Here is a 21,600-nt window from a genome sequence, read left to right as displayed (position 1 = left end):
TTGTTGTTTTGTTTATTTTTTGTATTTTGTGTTCAATGAGACTGGACTCCACTACTGTGCATTTTGACTGGTTGTGGTTTTTTGTAGTGGTGGTCTCTTCTGGTGCAAAGAAAAGTTTCCCGGATGAGGGGGTAGAATTTATATTTGTAATGTTTTAACCATTAAAAAAAGGTATTTAAGGAAATATATATATATGTATATATATAATGTATACCACTGACATTTATATATATATAGATAGATAGATGATAGATAGATAGATATATAAAACATTTCTCCTTTCCCTTTCCTCCCCCCAAACTCTGTCCTAATCCCCTCCCCACTCTCCAGACTTATGGCCTCTTTTTTCACTAATAGCTATTGGGTATGTATTTGTATAAGTATATGCATATATATTCCTAAATATAACCTATTCAATCAATATGTTACTTGTGTATGATTTCACCTTTAAAAGCTATAGATACTAAAGGAGATACATTTTTGACAAAGAAGCCAAAATAGTACCATGGGAAACAGAAAGCATCTTCAACAAATGGTGCTGGCATAACTGGATGTCAACATGTAGAAGACTGCAAATAAATCCATATTTATCACCATGCACAAAACTCAAGTCCAAGTGGATCAAAGACCTCAACATATATCCAGTTACACTGAACTTGATAGAAGAGAAAGTAGGAAGTAGTCTTGAATGTATCAGCAGAGGAGACCACTTCCTAAATATAACACCGGTAGCACAGACACTGAGAACAACAATTAATAAATGGGACCTCCTGAAAGTGAAAAGCTTCTGTAAGGCAAAGGACACTGCCAATAAGACAAAATAACAGCCTACAGAACGGGAAAAGATCTTCACCAACCCCACATCTGACAGAAGGCTGATCTCCAGCATATATAAAGAACTCAAAAAGCTAGACTTCAAAATACTGAACAATTCAATTTTAAAAAAAGGCTACAGAGCTTAACAGAGAATTCTCAACAGAAGAATCTCAAATGGCTGAAAGACATTTAGGGAATTGCTCAACACCCTTAGTCATCAGGGAAATGCAAATTAAAACAACTCTGAGATACCATCTTACACCTGTCAGAATGGCTAAGATCAAAACCACTGAAGACAGCTTATGTTGGAGAGGATGTGGAGCAAGAGGAACACTCCTCCAATGTTGATGGGAATGCAACCTTGTACAGCCACTCTGGAAATCAGTATGGCAGTTTCTCAGAAAATTGAGAATAAGTCTTCCTCAGGACCCAGCTATAACACATTTGGGCAGATACCCAAGGAATGCTCAATCTTACCACAAGGACACATGCTCAACTATGATCATATCAGCACTATTTGTAATAGCAAGAACCTGGAAACAACCTAGACCTAGATGCCCCTCAACTGAAGAATGGATAAAGAAAATGTGGCACATATACACAATGGAGTACTTACTACTCAGCAGTAAAAAACAATGACATCATTAAATTTGCAGGCAAAAGGATGGAACTAGAAAATATCCTGAGTGAGGTAACCCAGACTCAGAAGGACAAACAGTATGTACTCACTCATAAGTGGATACTAGATGTGATGGAAGGGATGGCCAGACTACAACCCACAGCTCCAGAGAGGCTAGCTAACAGGGAAAGACTCTAGGAGGGACACATTGATGACCCTGTGAAGGAGAAGTAGATGAGATCTACATGAGTGGACTGGGTGAGGGGGGTGGCAGAGGGCAAGGAGTGGGGGATGAGAACATAGGGAAATGAGAGGATTGAGCTGGAACAGGGACAGAATGGGAGGGCAGGGAGGAAGATACCATGATAGATGAGGACATCATGGGAATAGGAAGAGGCAGGGTGCTGGGGAGGCTCTCAGGAATCCACAAGGATGATCCTACCTTGGAGTACTGGCAGTGATCTACAGGGTGCCCGGACTGGTCTACTCTGGTGACCGGTCTAGTGAATAACCTAACTGTTATCATGGAGCCTTTATCCAGTGACTGATGGAGGCAGATGCAGAGATCCATGGCCAGGTGCCAGGCTGAGCTCTGGGAATCCAATTGATGGGAGAGGGGAGGAATTCTGCAGGCAGGGGACGTCGAGATCATGATGGGAAGATGTGCAGAGATGACTGGCTACACTAGTGGAAGCCCATGAACTGTAGACTAGTAGCTGTGGAGCCCCCATGGGACTGGACTAGGCCCTCTGCATATGGAAGATGGTTGTTTGGCTCAAATTGTTTTGGGGAGCACCCAGGCCGAGGGATCGCGATCCGCCCCTGGTACATGGGCAGGCTTTTGGGAGCCCAGTGACTGTGGTGTGACGCCTTGCACAGCCTTGATGCAGTGGGAAGGGGCTTGGACCTGCCTAGGTTCAGTATGCCGGGCTCTGCTGACTCCCCATTGGAGACCTTAATTTGGGGGATGTAGGGATGCAGAGTGGCTTGGGAAAGAGGACTAGGGGTGGGAGGAGGAAGAAGGGGGGATCTGCGGGTGGCATGTGGAGTTAGCAAAAAATTTCTTAATAAAGAAAAATGAAAACACCCTAAAAACTATAGATGCTAAAGGAGATACATGTTTAATTTTATATTATATATATGGATCAAAACATCACATGTATACCACTGATATTTATAATTTTTGTTTTATTATTTTTTCTTGTCATGTCCTATTTTGTAATTCACCAATTGAAGGCAAGAGGGGAGCAATTTAGATGACCAAATGAAGTGATAAATGAATGAAAATAGTATATTTTTAATTGTCTTTGTGTGCTTATGTGTCTATGTGTATGTGTTGCTGTGAGTTGTGTGTGTGTATTTGTATATGTATATGTAGGATTGTGTATAGAGAGTCTGAACAAACACATCTGTGTGTATAAGCCTGTGATCCATGTTTGTTTCTTCCTCAAATGATTTTATAACTTGATTTTTGAAACAGGATTTCTTACCAAGTTTTGAGCAAGGCTAGCTGACCAGTAGCCCCACAGGTCCTCCCTCTCTGCCTCCTCAACCCTGAAATTATGGGTGCACACAAATATGCCTAGCTTCTTATGTGAGTGCTGTGCTGGTGTTCTCAGTTCAGGTCCTCATGCTGTCATGGCAAGTACCTTACCAACGAAGCCATTTTATCCAGTCCCAAGCATAGTGTGTATCTGAAACATAGTTTGTCAAAATCCAGTTCAAAGTAACATACAGCATTTTTCTTCGCTTCATTGTCTGCCTAATTATATGCAATTAAAAGCATGCCTATCTTATGTTGTACCTTAAAGGTAAGCATGAAATAGACTGCTAAAATTTTACAATTTTATTGAATGTTACAATAGATAAACATGTTTGTATGGAATAAATATGGATGCCTTATGCAATAAACTTCAAAAATCAAATACTTGAAAGTAACAAGTCTTTGCACTTGTAATCCCAGCACTTGGAAGGCTGAGGCAGAAGACCAGGAGTTAGTGGCAAACTTAGGCTGCATAGCAAGTTCTAGGCTAGCCTAGGCTATATAATGTGACCCCTGCATCTCATACACCTACACACAGAAAAAAATGGTTAAAAGAAAAGGAAGAGTCTTCAAAAAAGGTTGGGACTTGAAACACACCAAAGTCCAGCAGAGACTGTCATTTTCATCCCTGTGTCTTTAGTAACTTGATTGGGAAAAAATTTATATCCCTGTAATGAAAATAATGTCACATTTCTTAGGAGTCTTACTTAGTTTTTAATGAATAGATTTTTAAATAATCACTTATCAGATGAGCTTTTTTAAAAAGTCTTCTTTAAAGTGGAATTCAAATTGGAAGAAAATCCACTGTTAACAGAGAAGTTAGTAACTTGCCCATTAATCTATTTTTGCTGAGACAAAAAGGAGCTCTGAGCTCTAAAGTACTGCATACTTTAGGTAAGTTCAGTTGTCTGCCCCATTTTGCAAAGAAACCAACATTAAATATTTCATGCAAAATATATGTCTACCAAATGGAATTTGATTACAACTTTCTCCCCAAACTATATGAAAAGCTAGCATACTATGCTGCCCCCTATGGGTAGGTGATATGTTCATTTTGTAGAAGACACAGATGACACTACAGGTCAAGAACTCAGAATCTTGACAGAATGATTCTAGAATCATATCTTTTGATTCAATGTAGGACACAGATACTGCCAGAAATGATTTTCTTGTTTGTCTCTAAGTCTTCTCCTAACAATGAGTATTCAAAAAAAAGTTCAATATGTCACTTTTTTACTTGGAGAGAGATATTTGAGTTGAATATTAAGAATAGAAAAGGTGCCAGTAGAGAAACGTGAGGTACAGGTGACAGAATGAGGCCTGACTAGAGATAATGTTACAGGAGAATCTCGGGTAACTCATTTGCTCATCAAAAAGACACCTTCCTGGTTGTATTTTATATACCACATCCTGTTCTAGGAATGAACAGAATTGCAAAAACAAAGTCCCCAAAGGTCTAGCCTCACAGATCTCAAACATTCTAACTGCAAGAGACTTTCACGGAAAAAAAGAATGAAGAAAGAAAGAGAAGGGGGAAAGGAAAGGAAAAGACTCAAACATAAAAAGAAATGATCAAAAAGTTGAATAATACACAAATCATTAAAGTTTTGATGTATGTAGAGATGGTGAGGACGCTACTAATTTAAGTGCATAGAAAAAAAACCTTTCTTAACATATTGATCTCACAAGAGCAAAAGGTGTACTTCCTGTTGCTCCCAGTGAACCACTGCTTTATGTTGTTTGTTAATCATATAGTGTAAACGATGGATAGAAGACCTGGGAGATTTCCTAAAACAATAAACCATGTGACTCTGGTGAATCCCATGCAGTCACTTTAAGGAACACTCTCTGAACTGGCAATGTGATCCAAGCCTATAAGAACATTGGCATCTACTTGCTCTATGAAATTTTCCTCTACATAGGGGAATCACACACTGTACTCAATATCAGGATCTCACCAAAATTCTAAAATGAAAATGGTACATAATGGACAATATACCTGTGACTGCTAATCTTGATTGTCAACTTGACTATATCTGTAATTAACTAAAACTGAAACAGCTGGATTGCAGTATTTCTTGATTGGATCATTGGAGATGAGAAGACCCACTCTAAATCTGGGCTATACCATCTGGTAACAGCTGCATAAAAGAACATGGTAGAAGGAAAGCTTTTGCTTTTGTGATCACTCTCACTGCCAAATTTATCTATGCTATTCCTGAGGCATTCCTTTCTTTGCTAGCATTAGAACCTACTTCATCATAATTCCAATGTAAACTGAAGACTAGTAGCTCTCTAAGACCTCCCTGGGACTCTAACACCAAACTGGGACTGGTAAGACATCTAGTCTCATGGACTGATCAACTACTGGAACCTTGGCTTTTCTATCAGGAGACATTCATTGTTGGACTACATGGATCACAGTCTGTAAGCCACTCTAATAGCTCATATGTGATATGTGTGTGTGTGTATGTGTGTGTGTGTGTGTGTGTGTGTGTGTGTGTGTGCGTGTGTGCACGCATGTAATTTTATTAGCTCTGTTCCTTTAGACAACCCAAACTAATAAAGTACCCGAACAATGAATGATGGGCAAAGGACATTTCTTTTTTTTCTTTCATTTTTCTTTATTAAGAAATTTTCTACTCACTCCACATACTATCCACAGATTCCCCCCAGCCCTCTTTCCCAAGCCTCCCCACATCCCCACATCCCCAAAATCAAGGTCTCCCATGGGGAGTCAGCAGAGCCCATCACACTGAGCCTAGGCAGGTCCAAGCCCCTCTCCACTGCACCAATGCTGTGCAAGGTGTCACACCACCAGATTCCAGATTGCAGAAGCCTGCACATAGACCAGGGACAGATCCTGATCCCCCTGCCTGGGTGCCCCCAAAAACAGTTTGAGCCAAACAACCATCTTCCGTGTCTACAGGGCCTAGTACAGTCCCATGGGGGCTCCAGAGCTACCAGTCCACAGTTCATGGGTTTCCACTAGTATGGCCAGTCATGTATGTACGTCTTCCCATCATGATCTCGACGTCCCTCGCCTGCAGAATCCCTCCTCTGTCTCATCAATTGGATTTCTGAAACTCTGCCTGGTACCTGGCTGTGGATCTCTGTATGTGCCTCCATCAGACACTGGACAAAGGCTCTATGATGACAGCTAGGTTATTTGCTAGACTGGTCATCAGAGTAGACTGGTCCAGGCACCCTTTGGACCACTACCAGCAGACCAAGGTGGGGTCAACCTTGTGGATTCCTGAGAGCCTCCCCAGCACCCTGCCTCTTCCTATTCCCATGATGTCCTCATCTATCATGGTATCTTCCTCCCTGCCCTCCCATTCTGTCCCTGTTCCAGCTCAACCCTTCCATTTTCCTATGTTCTCAGCCTCCACTCCTCACCTTCTGCCACCCCACACACACCCAGTCCACTCATGTAGATCTCATCTACTTCTCCTTCACAGGGTCATCCATATGTCCCTCCTTGAAAACTCTAGCTACATTTCTCTGTTAGCTAGCCTCTCTGGAGTTGGGGGTTGCAGTCTGGCCATCCTTTCCCTCACATTTAGTATCCACTTATGAGTGAGTACATACTATGTTTGTACTGGGTTACCTCACTCAAGATGATATTTTCTAGTTCCATCCTTTGCCTGCAAATTTCATGATATCATTGTTTTTTTACTGCTGAGTAGTACTCCATTGTATATATGTGCCATATTTTCTTTATCCATTCTTCAGTTGAGGGGCATCTAGGTTGTTTCCAGGTTCTTGCTATTACAAATAGTGCTGATATGATCATAGTTGAGCATGTGTCCTTGTGGTAAGATTGAGCATTCCTTGGGTATCTGCCCAAGAGTGGTATAGGGTCTTGAGGAAGACTTATTCCCAATTTTCTGAGAAACCACCATACTGATTTCCAGAGTGGCTGTACAAGTTTGCATTCCCATCAACAGTGGAAGAGTGTTCCCCTTGCTCCACATCCTCTCCAACATAAACTGTCTTCAGTGTTTTTGATCTTAGCCATTCTGACAGGTGTAAGATGGTATCTCAGAATTGTTTTAATTTGCATTTCCCTGATGACTAAGGGTGTTGAGCAATTCCTTAAATGTCTTTCAGCCATTTGAGATTCTTCTGTTGAGAATTCTCTGTTAAGCTCTTTAGACCATTTTTTAATTGAATTGTTCAGTATTTTGATGTCTAATTTCTTGAGTTCTTTATATATTCTGGATATCTGCCCTCAGTCAGATGTGGGGTTGGTGAAGATCTTTTCCCATTCTGCAGGCTGTCGTTTGGTCTTATTGACCATGTCCAAAAGACATTTCTAATACTGAAGAGACAATCATTAGCTCTGGGCAACACAGACCCACAGTCTCCCAAATGTAAGGAAAGGAAGTTCAGAGCTTATTGCAGGGCTAGCAACACAAAACCTGTGGAGATCAAATAAGCAACAAAGCAAAGGCTTACTTGGCCCTAGAATATACCACTCATGTTCATAACAGTACATGACATTCTGTAACAACAGCAAAAGTGGACTAGGAATACTACAATATATTTAGGACTAATGCAGCATCTGCCACATATCTTGAAAAGTGGCATAAGTGTCAGTGGAGGAGTTTCTAATGTGTATGCTTTAAATATTCATCCATTCAATGTGAAGCTACATTTTTGTAGCTCACTGTGTGAGCCTTTAGCAAGCACACACCTTCCTTGCTACATTCTCATCATACTGCTAGCTTTAGTTAATTCCATAAAAGCTAAAAATAAAACTGTTATGTAACCCAGATATATCACCCCTTGGGATACATGCCAAAGAATATACATGGTCCAACAGAGATACCTGTACTTCCATGTTCACTGAGGCTCCAGTCACAATAGTTTTGCTTAATGACCATTCTGTAAAACTTCCTCCTAAATACTACTGTTTCTATCTGTAGATTAGTGCAGTACCTGTCCTTTATCACAGACTCTTTTGACTGTAGTGGATAGTAGTTAATGGAAAAAAAAAAAAAACATGACTGGCCAAAGAACCAAGTAAGTGTTAGTGTAGTGTTTGGCCCAAATGAAATAGTTATATTATCCCCCAAAAGGCTCAGAGAACATCTTAGCAGAGGGACCAGAAAGAATACTAGATTCAGAGAATGTGGAGATCTGCAGTAAAAAGACATCTTCTAGACATGGCATTATTGCTGCACTCATGAACTCACTGCAGCTATGATTATCTCCACAAGTGTTGTATAAGACTGGAAAATTCAGGATTCAATCATCACTCCTAAGTGACTATTGGGAGTTAATAGTTGTCAGGAGGCAGGGCGGTGGTGGCACACAACTTTAATCCCAGCACTCCGGGAGGCAGAGCCAGGTGGATCTCTGTGAGTTGGAGGCCAGCCTGGGATACAGAGTAAGATCCAGGATAGGCACCAACACTACACAGAAAAACACTGTCTCTATAAACAAACAAACAAACAAACAAAAAACAGTCATCAGGAAAGCATATGTAATACTTACTCTTCAGTGACATAGCCACTGATAATCTGCTACTGCTCCAATAATGTTCTTCCAGCCACATTTGGGAAAGAAACTTTAATTAACTTTAGTGAGTCACATTTGTGATTCTTATATGATAACAGCCCATTGACTACTTCTGAATCAGGATTATTTTTTCTCCTGATGCAATTTTTAGTTGTTTTATTATTATTATGTGTATGGGTGTTTTGTCTACATGTATGTGTGTGTGTACCGTCTGTGTTCTTAATGCCCATGGAGGTCCAAAGCAAGCATCAGATACCATAGAACTGGAGTTACAGATAGTAATTAATAACCATGTAGGTGCTTGGATCCAAATAAGGGTCCTCTGCAAGAGCAACAAATGTGATTAACTACTGAGCCATCTCTCCAGCCCATTGATGTTACTTAGTTGTTGTTTTTTTTTTTTTTTTCTTAAGATCTTTGTATAGTTTAGAAACTGATCTGTCAGATCTGGCAAAACATTTATCCCATTCTGTAGGCTACCCCCTCCACAGGACAGTTTCCTTTACAGTGCACAAGTTTTTAATTTCATAAGGTTCCACTTGTTGATTGTTGGTACTATTTCCTAAGCAACTAGAATCCATTGGATACTTCTAAAGCAATAGTCATACAGATGTCCCTGGTTAAACTAAATAGATCACAAAACAAAACAAAGAGTCTTAATTCTAACAATGAGACTGATATAGATAAGGGAGAGTTGTTAGAAAGAGAAGAGAAGTAGCAAAGGACGAAGGAGAGGGAGTAATAAGAATATATATCTACATATTTAAAACTGTCAAATAACAAATTTAACAAATAAGAAATTCAGGGGCTAGTGAGGTGGCTCAGGGGAAGATAAGAGCTCTTATGGAGGACCTGAGTTTGTTTCCTAGAACCCAAGTCAGACAGCTCACAAATGCTTGTAACTCCATCTCCAGGGGCTATGACACCTTCTACTAGATTCCCCAATGCACACACACACACAAAAAAAAAACACAATAAAAATAAAAAATCATCATGTAGCCAAAAAATCTCTTAACTGCTTTGCAGCATTAAGCTTCTCAGTTTCAAGAGGTCCCATTGCTTGTTTCTCTCAGTGTCTGCGCTACTGGTGTTGTATTTAGGAAGTAATCTCCTGTGCCAATGCGTTCGAGACTACTTCCTACTTTCTCTTCTAGCAGGTTCAGAGTAACTGGATTTATGTTGAAGTCTTTGATACACTTGGACTTAAGTTTCGTGCACAGTGACAGATATGGATCTATTTGCAGCCTTCTACAAGTTGATATCCAGTTATGCCAGCACCATTTGTTGAAGATGCTTTCTTTTTTCCATTGTACCCTTTTGGCTTCTTTGTCAAAAATTATATGTTCATAGGTGTGCAGATTAATGACATGTCCACATGTCAGTTTTTATGCCAGTACCAAGCTGTTTTTATTACTGTAGCTCTATAGTAGAGCTTGAGGTCAGGGATTATGATGCCTCCAGGGGTTGTTTTATTGTACAGGATTCTTTTGCTATCCTGGGTTTTTTGTTTTTCCATATGAAGTTGAACATTGTTCTTTCCAGGTCTGTGAAGAATTGTGTTGGTATTTTGAGGGGGATTGCATTGAATCTGTAGATTGCTTTTGGTAAGACTGCTTTTTTTACTATGTTAATCCTGTCTATCCATGACCATGGGAGATCTTTCCATTTTCTGACATCTTCTTCAAATTCTTTTTTCAGGGACTTAAAGTTCTTGTCATATAGGTCCTTCACTTGCTTAGTTAGAGTTACCGCAAGGAATTTTATATCATTTGTGGCAATTGTAAAGGGTGATGTATCTCTGATTTCTTTCTCAACCTGTTTGTCAATTGTATATAGGAGGGCTACTGATTTTTTTGAGTTGATCTTGTATCCTGCTATGTTGCTGAAGGTGTTTATAAGTTGTATGAGTTCCTTGGTCAAATTTTTGTGGTCACTCATGTATACTATCATGTCATCTGCAAATAGCAAAAGCTTGACTTCTTCCTTTCCAATTTGTATCCCCTTAATCTCCTTATGTTGTCATTGCTCTGGCTAGAACTTCAAGTACTATATTGAATAAGTATGGGGAGAGCAGACAACCTTGCCTTGTTCCTGATTTTAGTGGAATTGCTTTGAGTTTCTCTCCATTTAATTTGATGTTGGCTGTTGGCTGTTGGCTTGATGTAAATTGCCTTTAATATGTTTAGGTATGTTCCCTGTATTCCTGATCACTCCAGGAACTTTATCATGAAGGGGTGTTGGATTTTGTCAAATGCCTTTTCTGCATCTAGTGAGATGATCATGTGGCTTTTTTCTTTGAGTTTGTTTATATGGTGTATTACATTGATGGACTTTCGTATGTTGAACCACCCCTTGCATCCCTGGGATACAGCCTATTGATCATGGTGGATAATTGTTTTGATGAGTTCTTGGAGTCTGTTTGCCAGTATTTCATTGAGTATTTTTGCATCAATGTTCATAAGGGAGAACGGTCTGTAGTTCTCTTTCTTTGTTGTATCCTTGTTTGGTTTAGGAATCAGGGTAATTGTAGCCTTATAGAAGGAGTTTGGTAATGTCCCTTCTGTTTCTATTTTGTGGAACAATTTAAAAAGTATTGGTATTAGTTCTTCTTTGAAGATCTGGTAGAATTCTGTGCTGAAACCATCTGGTCCTGGGCTTTTTCTGGTTGGGAGACTTTTAATGACTGTTTCTATTTCCTTAGGGGTTATTGGACTATTTAAATAGTTTATCTGGTCTTGATTTAACTTAGGTATGTGGCACCTATCCAGAAAATTATCCATTTCTTTTAGGTTTTCCAGTTTTGTGGAGTAGAGGTTTTTGAAGTATGACCTGATGATTCTCTGGATTTCCTCAATGTCTGTTGTTATGTCCCCCTTTTCATTTCTGATTTTGTTGATTTGGATGCTCTCTCTCTGTCTTTTGGTTAGTTTGGATAAGGGCTTGTCTATCTTGTTGATTTTCTCAAAGAACCAACTCTTTGTTTCATTAATTTTTTGTATTGTTCTCTTTGTTTCTATTTTATTGATTTCAACTCTCACTTTGATAATTTCCTGGTGTTGTGTATACTGCAGCTCTACTCTATTTACCTTCTATCTAGATAACCTGTGCTTTTAATTGATCTATCATTTATACCTTTCCAATCTATCTTTCATCTATCCTCTAGCTATCATTGTTAATCTTCTACCTAAAATCCATTCTCTATCTCCAATTTATTATCTTCAATCTATCCATCGTATATCCTCTAACCATTCTGTGTCTATCTTCCATTTATCTATCATCTATCTTCTAGATACCCTGTGTCTATTCCTCATTTATAATCTTTCTTCTACCTATCATATGTCTAACTTCCATGCACTAATAATCCCAAAGTTCTTCTATGTCTACTTTACCTCAATTATCTTCCACCTACCAGTCATTTATCCTCTAGACGATCCATGTCTGTCTTCAATGTGTCTATTGTCTATCCTCTAACAATCTGGTGGCTGCCTTCTATCCAACTTCCAAAATGTTTAAATATTTTTAAATTCCTGTTTCTTCAAATTATTTAAAAAATACTTCCATAGACCTGGTTCTTCTAATTACAGAGTGATATATTGCACACTCATACTGTATATTCAAGGTCAATCCAGTACACCTTATAAGTATGTAAAATTATATCAGATGCTAAATGCCTGAGGCCTGGGGTTCTTTTGGTTCTTTCTCCTAATTATCATGATGGATTTCTTATAAATAAATTATCTGCCAAATACATAATTAAAGAACATTAATATTCGGTCTTACTTTGACATAGACTAGGGTCTAAGCCAAATTCATCTGTGAGCAAGAATGTTAAATAGAAATGTCACTTAACACTCCAATATGCAAGGAATTCTGCAATGGACAGGTATTCAGGACTAATTTCTGTGAAAACCAGTAGCTATGTTCTTTGATGCCATGATTTTTTGGCACTCAATTGATAATTTCCTAAGTTTTACAGAAGGTTTTTGGTTTTATGAGGTCCTACTTGTCAGTTGTTGGTCTGAATTCCTGGGCAAACAGAATTCTATTCACAAAGTCCTTTCCTATACATATCCTGTATGGTACTGCCTAGTTTTCTTCCATCAGGTTCAGCATTAATGTATGTGGTCTATTTGGAGTTGATTTTTTTTGTAGGATAGTAGATATAGGTCTACTTTCATTCTTCTCATGTTGACAACCAGTTTTTTTTAGCACCATTTGTTGAAGATTCTGTCCTTTCTACAGTTTTTTATTGGCACATCCATCTGATATTGGGTCTTTGATTTTATTCTATTTGTTTATATTTATGTTTTGGTGCTAGTACCATATAGTTTTATTATTATAGCTTTGTAAGATTTTGTAATCTGGAATGGTAATTCCTCTAGCATTGTTCGTTTTGCTCAGGATTACTATCTGGGGTCCTTTTTTGGTTCCATGTGAATTTTACAGATGGAGGACAAGACTGAAAGAGAGAGAGACTCCCAAAAACAATATAACGTATTACTGTTGCCCTTGGTTGCCTCCTAGAACATGAAATTAAGCCTATATTGCTGAGGACACCACATGCTTTGAACACAGGACCTGGAGCAATCATTCTGGATCAGACCGAAAAGCTTCCTACCTGAGTGCTAGCTTTCATAAACCAGGAGAGTTCAATCTGCCAAGGAAAGAGGACAAACAACAGTCTTACCCAGTTACATGGTCTAAGAACCAGAACAATGAGCAGCCAGACAAAATATCCACTATGGTTCAATAGTGGCACTTTTTCATGATGATACCTAATAGCTAATTGAACTCAAGGCATGTATGACATCTGGTACTATAAACCTAGCCATGGATCCTAAAGGAGAACACACTAGTTCCACTTTCCTAAACCAGTAGAATTTCTAACTGCATTCTAAATATTTGTCTTTATCCTCATAGAGTAGGAGAGCTTTCACCTTCCATCAAAGAAGCTTCTTTTTGCCCCAGTTTTTTGGAGACTATTACAGAAAGCTCTACTGAGCAAAATGCCGAGAACAAGTGACCATGCAGTGACTAGTCCCAACTGATAAAACTACAACACAATTCCAAATCTAAGGGCCAAGGAATATGAGGAAGAGGAAGCAGAATGATTGTAAGAGCTGAGGACCAAGAAGTCTGCAGTAAGAACATGTCTTCTAGATATGGAGGGAAGCTACAATCCACAATATCTCAACAATGTGGCTACTTACACAAGATGTGAGCAATGAAATGACACCACCTGTTGACATGTTTTGTGTGTGTGTGTGTGTGTGTGCGCGCGCGCGTGTTTTTGTATGTGTGTGTGTGTGTGTTTGTGTGTGTGTGTGTTTAACAATAATAATTTTTAAAAAAAGAAGCCATGAATGTGAGATGGAGTAGGGAGAGTACATGGGAGCACTTGAAAAGAAGCTTATAGGGGGAATGATGTAATTATACTTTAATTAAAAATAAATTAAATAAAACAAACATATCAAATGATTGTTCATCAAATTTTCAAAAGCAATACAATGGAGAAAGCATAATCCCTTTAGAAAATGTTTCAGGAACAATTGGATATAAATGTGGAAACTACAAATGTCTCATTCCTACTGTTTATATATAAAATTAATACAAAATTACTCATAGACCTAATGATAAAAATTAAAAGTATAAATTTTTAAAAGAAAACATTGTAGAGTATATTGTGATCTCTGGTTAAATAATTATTTTTCTAGAAACCATACCAAAATACAATTATTGAAAAATAAAACTGATATATTTGACTTCAAATTTAAGGTGCCTATTCTTGAAAGATAATCAAAAGAGGATCAGCTATAAAGTAATATTGTATAACACAGATTTTAAAATCACATAGATTATACTGAGATATTATTCAGAATACATGAAGAAATTTAAACTTTCAATAATGAGAAAACACAATTTAACGTGAAAAATGATGGAACAAACACTTCCAAAAAGAAGATGGACCAACAGAAATCAGTGAAAGATGCTTAATATCATTGATTTTAGGTGAAAAGAAATGTAAAACTGTAAGACAGCAGTGCATCCTTGCCAGAAAAATAAGAAAATACTAAAGAGAATACGAAGATGTCAAGTGCCAACAAGGACATGGAGCATCTTGCACTCGCACACTACTGCTGGAATGGAAAATGGCAGCAGACACTTTTTAAAACCAGTTTTTCAATTCCTTAACATCTTAAGGTACTTACCATAGAACTTAGAATACCACTTCAAAATGACTTAAGAATCCAACTTCAAAGTATTTACTAACATAAAATGAAAACTATATTCACTAAAAGATTCAATGCACAATTTTAACATGATTTTACTTCTAACAACCAAAAAAATGTCCTTCCTTCATCTGGTAAAGAGACTGAATATATTTGAGTACAGAAAAGAAATTAAGGAGAAATCAAATAATGACAATGAGTTGTAAACTATATAAAGTGAAAAACAAGAAAAATACCTACATACCATATATTTCCATTTTCTTTTAAAAATAGTCCTGTTAATTATTTGAGAGGTTCATATAAGTTGATCATATTTACCACTGTCTCTTCTAAATCCTTCCAGATGCCCCTTTCTCTATCCACTCAATTTTCTTCCTTTTTTAAATTCATCCATTATGATTTGTACTGTTCTTATACACCTGGGTATAGAGTCATCCATTAGAATGTAGTTGACCTACCATGGGCCAAACCCTTAAACAAAACTGACTCTCCCTTTTCTAGCAGCTACCAATATCCAATAGCTCCTCAATTAGGTGTGGGAATCATGCGCACCTCTTCCCTCCATGGTGGAATTCCATTGGGCTTGAGGTTGACAGGTCTTATGCATGCAGTAACCATGGATTTCTATATGAAACAACCCTGCTGTGTCCAGAAAGCATGGTTTCCTTGTACCCACCCACTTTCTCAAGTTCTAACACTCTCTTTTACTCCTTTTTTTACAATGACCCCTGAGCCTTGGAAGGAGAGGTATGATACAGATACCCTACCTGAGGCTGAGCATTCTGCAATCTCTTACTCTCTGCATCTTGACTGATTGTGGGTCTCTGTATTTATCGCCATCTTTTTAAAAGAGAAGCTTCTCTGATGAGGGTAATGAGGATTGAAATGCACACAAATCTAGGAGCATAGTGCTAAGACATTAAGAGTTCGTTAATATTGTGAACATTTAGAAGATAACAGTAGTAGATACTCCTCTGGTGAGTACGAACTATCTAACCGGAGGTTCTTGGCCCCAGTAATGGTGCTAGGTATATGGTCTAGCCTGTGGAACACACCTTAAATTAAAAGAAAGTTGTTGATTACATTCCTAACATCTATGCCACTGTTGCACTGGGTTTGGTTGGTGATGACTTTTCCATTCTGTTGGTATACAAAGCACTTTCCAGAAAAATTGAATCTATATAATAAGGGTGAAGCTTCCATATGGATGTCAGCTTGATTTCTCCATGTTCTATGACTCAAGTATGTGATGTCTTCAGCAATAAGCTCTTATTATCAAGTTCTGGAGGAAAACTAAGGGAAATGGCAATAACATTTAATATTTAGAGATCTATTGGACTTACTGGTTAACAGCTCCAAAAAGGCAATCATTTCCTGACACTAGGCATAATATTTGTTAGCCTGTGGTGTCTAGTATGAGCACTATTGACCTTCTACAGGAATAGAATTCCATATTACTTTTTTAAAAAAGATTTTTAGTTATCCTTTTAGTTATACTCTCCTCTAATCTGCCTTCCCACCTGCCATCTACCTCAATCTTTCATGTCCCATTATTCTCTTTCTAACTTTATATCACTACATCACTTTATTGATCACGTAAAAGCCTCTCATGCCCCACCATAGACCCTTAACTAGTTTCCTGACCTCTGTGTGTTTTCTGAATCACATATCTAAAGATTCAAAGCTAGCATCTGCAAATAAGTGAAAACATGCAAGGTTTGTATGGGAAGGGGGCTTGTTACATCATTCTGAATGATAGTTTTCCAATCTATGCATGTACTTAAGCGATTCATACTTTAGCTTTTAATGGGTGAATAATATTCCATTGTATAAATGTACCACATTTTACTATCCATTTCCTAACTAACTAACTGTTTCCATTTCCTAACTATTGTAAATACAGCAACAATGAACATGGATGAGAAAGTTACTCTATAGTCGAATATAACGCATAGGTGGATCAAGTGGTAGCTTAATTTCCAAGTTTTTTTTTGAAACTCTACACTAATTCCATAGTGACCACATTAATTTGTATTCCAATCAGTAGTGAACAAGTGTTTCCTTTCTCCACATCCACACAAATACTTATCATCATTTGTTCTTTGTATATTAGTCATTCTGACTGGAGTAAGAAAGAATCTCAAAGTAGTTTTCATTTGTATTTCCCTAATGGCTAAGGATGTTGACAGTTTAAAATAGATTTCTCAGCCATCCATATTTCGTCTTTTGAGAACTCTTGTTTAGTTCCATGTCCTATGTTCTTTAGCTTGGGCTGTTTGTTTTCTTGATATGTTGTTCCTTGTACAGTCTCTCTATTAACCCTCTGTCTGTCAGATATACAAGTGGGAAAGATTTTCCCCATTTTATAGGCTGCCTCTTCATTCAAACAATGGTGCTTTTGACTGTACAGAACTGTTTATTTCATAAAGTCCCATGTACAAATTAGTCTTAATGTCTGAATTATTGGGGAAATTATTTTCCTGTGCTAGTAAGTTCAAGTGTATTCCCTACATTCTTCTTTACAGATTCAGGGTATAAGGTCTTATGTTGAGGTCCTTGATCCACTTGTAGCTGAGTTTTGTGCAGGGTAAGTAGTTTCATCTGGATCAAGGAAAACTAGAAAGGATAATCATCAGCTCAGTGGCCTGCTATAACATGGGAAAATGCATGAAATTACAACTAAAAGGCACAATGATTCCTTTAGAAGTGAGAATGTTCTAAAGTTCAATTTTCCTTTTCATTGTACAATTTTGTAATTTACTGGAAATGTTATATGCTTACTATGTATAAATTTTCTAATTTATGTTACATTTTTTACAATGAAGTCCAAAATTGTTAAAAGAACAATAGTTCAACAACAAAACAATTGTTTGGAGTATCTCCTCACCTTCAAATTAGCTTACTATATTTATAAATATTTATAGTAGTTGGCTATAAATATCTCAAACATCTTTCCAATGTTCAGGGTAGTAATTTATGAGGACTTTATAACATCAAACTGCAAGATTACCACAAATTATTCTATCCCTTTTCATTGTTGAGTAGATTGGTCTTTCAGTTTCAGAAGCATTATTTCAACAAAACAAATGCTGACCCTTCCATTTGCTCTAATACAATAGCAACACCAAGTACTGTGACTAATCATTGAGAAATTTGTAGAACTGGCAGCAGTGACACTTGGACTAAAGAACAGTTTGTAATTTTGGAATGCATTCTCGGATGTCCTCCAACTCTCTTGTTCTGTATCTGACAAGAAAAAAACAAAGCAAAACAAAACCAAAAACAAACAAACAACAACAAAAAAAAAAAAACAACTGAAAACCAAACTTATATAAAGTGGAACCAAAGAGCACAAAGCATATTGTGCTTTACTCTTACACAAGAAAATGTTCCTAGAGCCCCAGATCATGCTCACCTGGGAATCCTTTCTATCTTGAAATGACCTGTGCATGCACAGCATCTTAGGCACTCTGACAAGATTTCCCTTACTGTCTTCTCTTTATTCACCTAAGAAGACAGATTCAGAAAGACAGAGAACATGGGAACTCTTGAGGGATTTCTCTTTGTGCTCCATCTACCCCCAAAAGTACAAGCAATTCATAATGAATATCCACATCCTGGTCACATTCACAGTTTGTTTTTGCTCATTTAGTTATGAAATATCATGCTTAGTATTTCAGCATGACAATAACAAAAATACTTATTAAATTCATTTTCATTTTTTATGTTTTTAATTGAAATATAATTATATTACTTCTTGCCTCCCTTTTCCCCTCCATCCCCTCCTAGCTAACCTCTTCCAAATGCCTCCCATTCATGCCCCCTTCTCTCAAGTTTATACCTTCTTTTTTCTTTGTTTATAGTTGGTGTGTGTGTCTGTGTGTGTGTGTGTGTGTGTGTGTGTGTGTGAGAGAGAGAGAGAGAGAGAGAGAGAGAGAGAGAGAGAGAGAGAGAGATTGTGAGTCTGTCTAATTGTCTGTCTTAAAGGAAGTTAAACCACTTGGGCTGACAATGCTCCCCACAAGAGCAACACACTAACAAAAATCCCGGGCACAAGAAACCTTTCCAAGGGTGGGCCATGGCAGTCCACATGACTCCCAATATAATAGAGATTATCAATGCAGCCCTTGGTTGCCTCTCGGGGATTGAGGGTAGTTTACTATTCCTGAAGGTACTATATACTTAGTAGCCACAATTTGGATGACATGAGCTGGGTATGACCTGAAGCCCTTTTCATGTGGTAAAGCTTCCACGGTTCTAGAAAATACTGTGCAAGCTGCCAAAGGAGGGAAATAGGCTGTGACATCTATGAGCCATGACAACTGCTAGCATGGCAAGATATACATAAAAGCACAAGTGGCACTCACAATTAGGTAGCAACCAACTGTCTAACTGAATATTCAACATGAAAAAAAAATAATGCCTAGTACTGGAAACCTGGCTAACTTCTGGGGGCTAGTGAGGTTATGGACCTTAGAAAAGAATCTGCTGCTGCCACTTTGCTAGGCCAGCATAATCCCTTATTACATTTTTATACCCACACGTAAGTGTAGCCACCAATTTGTGGTGATATATTGTGTCTCCCAATATATTGTGCACCCTAATAAACTTATCTGGAGTCAGAGGACAGAACAGCCACTAGATCGACATAGAGGCCAGAAAATGGTGGCACACACACCTTTAATCCTAGCATTCCAGAGGCAGAGATCACCTGGATCTCTGTGAGTTCAAAGCCACACTGGAAACAGTCAGGCGTGGTAACAAGAGCCTTTAATCCCAGGAAGTGATAGCAGGAAGCAGAAAGGTATTTAAGGCATGAGGACAAGGAACTAGGCCTGATTAAGCTTCTAGGTTTTTAGCAGCAGTTCAGCTGAGATTCATTCTGGATAAGGACTCAGAAGCTTCCAGTCTGAGGAAATAGGATCAGCTGAGGAATTGGCAAGGTGAGGTGGCTGTGGCTTGTTCTGCTTCTCTGATCTTCCAGCATTCACCCAAATACCCAGCTCCAGGTTTGTTTTTATTAATAAGACTTTTTAAGATTCCTGCTCCACCACTTCTCATCAAAGAAGTTTCTCTTTACATCATATGGAGACTATCACAGAAAACCACAACTGGACACAATGCTGAGATCAATGGATCATGGCGAGCCCAGCCTCAAGAGATACATTGTTTTCGTTTTTAAATGCTTGCTGAATAATTATATGACCCAAAAAGTAGCTACAGTCAACTGTAGTACATAAAATATCTCAAAACCTTTCCTGAAACTTCAGTAGTTAAAAACTGGAAAGTAACTGATCAGTGGAGATCAGAAGAGTTACATGGTTAAAGCTGCAAAGACAGTTTGAGGACATGACTGGCAAGTTAAAAAACAATCTCCATTTCCTACTACCTTCTTCCATCTCTGATATTACATGACATTTCATTTTCATGGTTCACTGAATTCTGACATAAACTCATCCTTGTCCTGGGTTTTGAGGTACTGTTTTTTATACTAGAAATATAGTGGTATGGATCAAAATCTCTTGACAGAGTGAAGCTTATCTCTGACTGGGGCTCTAAAGAGATGCATAAAATAATGAAGGAATTCACATGTCAAAAACTTGTGTGTCACATATGTTACAAATAGTATGAAGAAAAATTAGGCAAGAATATTGGGTAGTATCAAGGGCCTATTTTAAATTAATCATGATAAATAATTACAAAACTATAACTTCTAAGCAGAGAAAAAACTGTAAAGGAGAAATCATGGAGCTCTCTGATCGCTGGGTGCTATCTAGCAAGATGTTTCCATGAGGAGAGGGGAATACAAAAGTCCTAAAGTAGACTTAAGGATCAGCAAGGAAGTCAGTGGGCCTGGAAGGAAGGTATGCTATTTCTCAGAGATTCTATGACAAAATACCACAAGTTGGGTGATTTGAAGCAAATGAATTCTCTTCTCTCACATCTCTAGAGGACAGAAGTCCCATTCAGGATGTGAACAGGCATAACCATGCTCTCCATTGTAATTTGAGGGAAGGATCTTCCCTTTGCCTCTTCTACCTTCAGGGGCTACATATATCCCATGCCTTGTCTTTAGCCTCTAGCTTCATACCTCTGCCTCTCTTCCCTATGTCTCTTTGCCTCTCTCTAATCATAGAAATTCTGTGATATTCTAGGACCATTCATATCATCTGAGATAAACTCCTCCTCTTGAGACAATAAACTATTTGAATGTTTGTCATGTAAACTACAGTTTCCAAATTTTCATATGGATATCTTGAAATTTATGGACTATGATAGAAAGGAAGTGAAATAATAAATGAAGTCAGAGATGTAGTCAACTCACTAGTAATAGAAGAACTGTATGCCACCACTAGTCACTGAGATGTTCAGGGTTTTTTGTGACTAAAATTGGAAATCCTATCACATTATCTAGCTTATTGCATATTTTGAGCTATTAAGTAAAATCTCATAAGCGTAATACATGAATGGTCATAATAAGGGAAAATTTGAGCCACTTTTGGTCAACTGGCATCCCTCACTGACTTATTTCACTACAAAGTATAAATTGTTCATCCTTCACACTGCAGCCTCATTTATGTCTTAAAAAAAAAACAGTGACCATATTCAAAGACAAAACTTAGATGTAGCTACTGAACATGCATGTCTGGATCTTGTTTTTCTCAAATAAAACAATACAAATGGGATTAGAAAAGATAAGTGTCCTGCTTTCCTTTCTGTAGCTTTGATAAAATGCCATGACACAATGCAACTTAGGGGAGAAAGGGTTTGTTTCAGTTAAAATTTTTATATTACAGTCCATCATTTTAGGGAAGTCCAATCTGCAAGAACTTGAAGCAGCAAGTCAAGACAGAAATGAAGCGTGA

This window comes from Peromyscus leucopus, chromosome X (assembly GCF_004664715.2).
Source record: "Peromyscus leucopus breed LL Stock chromosome X, UCI_PerLeu_2.1, whole genome shotgun sequence".
NCBI lineage: Eukaryota > Metazoa > Chordata > Mammalia > Rodentia > Cricetidae > Peromyscus > Peromyscus leucopus.
Note: the sequence above shows the minus strand (reverse complement) of the source record.